Source organism: Lathyrus oleraceus, chromosome 2 (genome assembly GCF_024323335.1).
Source record: "Lathyrus oleraceus cultivar Zhongwan6 chromosome 2, CAAS_Psat_ZW6_1.0, whole genome shotgun sequence".
In the NCBI taxonomy this organism is placed as follows: Eukaryota; Viridiplantae; Streptophyta; class Magnoliopsida; order Fabales; family Fabaceae; genus Lathyrus; species Lathyrus oleraceus.
Window position 1 is genome coordinate 442,509,513 of NC_066580.1, and position 3,527 is coordinate 442,513,039.

A 3,527-nucleotide genomic window follows, 5' to 3' on the forward strand; every position below is an offset into this window, starting at 1 on the left:
TCTTTCTAGGTTTTCAAGGCATTCTTCAAAGCTTTGTCCGCATACGGAAAAGTCATCCATAAATACTTCCATGATGTTTTCTAGAAAATCGGCGAATATTGCCATCATGCACCTTTGGAAGGTTGCAGGAGCATTACACAAGCCAAACGGCATTCGTCTATAAGCGAAGGTACCAAAGGGACATGTGAACGTTGTCTTTTCTTGGTCATCAGGGTGAATCGGTATTTGAAAGAAGCCTGAGTAACCGTCTAGATAGCAGAAATGAGAATATTTTGCTAATCGTTCTAACATCTGGTCAATGAATGGTAAAGGGAAATGGTCTTTTCGGGTTGCTTTGTTTAGTTTCCTATAGTCAATGCATATTCTCCATCCCGATTCGATTCGTTTGGTTATAGTTTCTCCTTTTTCATTTTCAATAACTGTTATACCTCCTTTCTTTGGTACTACGTGTACAGGACTAACCCATTGGCTATCAGATATAGGATATATGATACCTGCCTCTAATAACTTGGTTATTTCCTTCTTCACTACCTCACTCAGGATCGGGTTTAGTCTCCTCTGGTGTTCCCTAGAAGTTTTACAGTCTTCTTCTAGCATGATGCGGTGCATACAAATAGAGGGACTTATTCCTTTAAGATCGGTGATGTTGTATCCTAGCGCGGTTGGATATTTTCTTAAGATATGCAGGAGTTTTTCTGTTTCGAGTCTTCCTAGGTCAGCATTAACTATCACTGGTCGTTCAAGTTCTAAGTCTAGGAATTCATATCTCAGATTTTTGGGAAGTGTTTTCAGGTCTAGGGTTGGTTTCTTAAGGCATTGCGTAGGATCCGGTGTTATTGCTAAACACTGGTTAAGTTTGTCTTCTACAAGATAGTCAGATGATTTGTCTTTTTTCGTTTCTTTTATGCATTCATCGATGATATCCATGAAGTAACATGTATCTTCTATTGCAGGTGCTTTCAAAAATTGGGACAGAATGAACTCAATTTTCTCTTCTCCTACTTCAAAAGTGAGTCGTCCTCGTTTTACGTCTATGATTGCACCGGAAGTTGCTAAGAACGGTCTTCCCAGTATAATGGGTGTAACTTCATCTTCTCTAATGTCCATAATTATAAAATCGGTTGGAATGTAGAATTGACCTATGCGCACTGGAACGTTTTCAAGAATTCCTACAGGATATTTAACGGAACGATCTGCTAGTTGCACAGACATTTTAGTTGGTCTTAATTCTCCCATTTCAAGTCTCTTGCATATGGATAAAGGCATAACACTAATACCGGCTCCTAAATCGCATAAGGCTTTGTCGATGACAAATTTTCCTATGTGACAGGGTATAGAGAAACTACCCGGATCTTTGAGTTTAGGAGGCATATTCTGGATTATAGCGCTACATTCAGCGGTGAGTGTAACGGTTTCGCTATCTTCAAGTTTCCTTTTATTAGAAAGAATTTCTTTTAAGAACTTGGCATATGAGGGCATCCGCGTAATAGCTTCTGTAAACGGAATTGTAACGTTTAATTGTTTTAGTAGGTCAACAAATTTTTTAAATTGGCCCGCATCTTTGGTTTTAATAAGCCTTTGAGGGTAAGGGATAGGTGGTTTATAAGGTGGTGGAGGTACATAAGGTTCCTTCTTTTCTACGGTTTCCTTATTAGTCTCTTCCTTTTCCTTAGGTTCACTTTCCTCCTCAGTTGACTTTTTAGAGTTTTGGTTTTCTATCCTTGGGTCAGACGGTCCTTCCACTTCCGTTCCACTTCTCAGTATAATTGCATGAGCGTGGCTTCTTGGGTTAGGTTGGGGTTGGCCAGGAAACGTACCAGTTGGGGCAGCAGTAGGCGCTTGTTGTTGAGCTACTTGTGATATTTGTGTTTCCAACATTTTGTTATGGGTAGCCAGGGCATCTACTTTACTTGCTAGTTGTTTAATTTGTTCGCCAGTGTGTACATTCTGGTTTAAGAAATCTTTATTGGTTTGCTGTTGAGAAGCTATAAAGTTTTCCATCATGATTTCCAAGTTGGATTTCCTAGGGGCGTTATTGTTAGGTGTAGATGGGATCGGCTTTTGATATCCCGGAGGTATAGCTAGGGCTTGATTTGGAGATTGTCCAGGTGCGTATAAAGCATTATTACTCTTATATGAAAAATTGGGATGATTCTTCCAATTTGAGTTATAGGTATGCGAGTAGGGGCTTCCTTGAGCATAGTTCACTTGCTCTGCTTGGATTCCTGTTAGGAGTTGACAATCTGCAGGAGTGTGACCTTGGATTCCACAGACTTCGCAATTCTGAGTTATGGCTACCACGGTGGCTGGAGGTGATACATTTAAACTTTCAATTTTCTGGACCAGAGCATCCACTTTTGCGTTAACATGGTCAAGGTTACTTATCTCGTACATGCCAGTTTTCGTTTGAGGTTTTTCTACCATTGTTCGTTCACTTCCCCACTGATAGTGGTTTTGAGCCATGCTTTCGATAAGTTGGTAAGCGTCAGCATATGGTTTGTTCATTAGTGCACCACCTGCGGCGACATCTATTGTTAACCTCGTGTTGTACAAGAGACCATTATAGAAGGTATGAATTACTAACCAGTCTTCTAAACCATGGTGTGGACAAAGTCTCATCATGTCTTTATATCTTTCCCATGCTTCGAAGAGAGACCCGTTATCTTTCTGTTTAAATCCATTTATCTGGGCTCTTAACATAGCTGTTTTGCTCGGCGGAAAATATCGAGCAAGAAAAACTTTCTTCAACTCGTTCCATGTGGTGACTGAGTTTGAAGGAAGAGATTGAAGCCATCTTCTAGCGCTATCTCTTAACGAGAAAGGAAAAAGACGAAGTCGAATTGCCTCTGAAGTGACACCATTAGCTTTAACAGTATCAGCGTATTGGACAAATACGGATAAATGAAGGTTTGGATCCTCGGTAGGATTTCCAGAGAATTGGTTTTGTTGCACTGCTTGCAACAATGAAGGTTTAAGTTCAAAGTTGTTTGCTTCGATTGCGGGTGGAGCAATACTCGAATGCGGTTCATCTTGCGATGGAGCGGCGTAATCTCGAAGAGCACGAGCTGGTTCTGCCATCTCGGGTATCGAAGGGAAAATATTTTTGAAATCAGGAAGTTCAACAGGAGGGAGATTGTTTGCAGCACGATATTCCCGAATTCGTCGTAAGACTCGGAGATATAGTTCGATATCGTTGATTCGTAAGTAGAACGGCTCGCCTTGTGAGCGAGTATGTGGCATACAAATCAGCGAAAGAAATAAAAATAAAAAAACCTTAGTCTCTACAGCGTAACAGAAGAGTTACGATATCGACTAAATAAAAGTCCCCGACAACGGCGCCAAAAACTTGATCGCTCGACTTTATGAGTCGAATTTGGGGTACAAACTGCAAGTGCACAGTTCTATCGCGTAGTTTTAAAAGATATCGATCCCACAGGGACTTATGAATCGATATACCGTTTTCTAAGGTTACTTCGTAAAGCTAAGGCATATGATACTTTGATTGTTTGGGGGAAAAGTTAAAACTA

General features: G+C 40.5%; 1 non-coding gene across 1 annotated transcript; it reads left to right on the forward strand.

Annotated features, from left to right (window-relative positions):
* The first annotated feature begins 2,593 nt into the window (after nt 1-2,593).
* LOC127124246 (small nucleolar RNA R71) lies at nt 2,594-2,700 on the forward strand. Its single transcript, XR_007803865.1, has one exon. It is a non-coding gene; the product is annotated as a small nucleolar RNA R71 (small nucleolar RNA).
* The last annotated feature ends 827 nt before the right edge of the window (nt 2,701-3,527 follow it).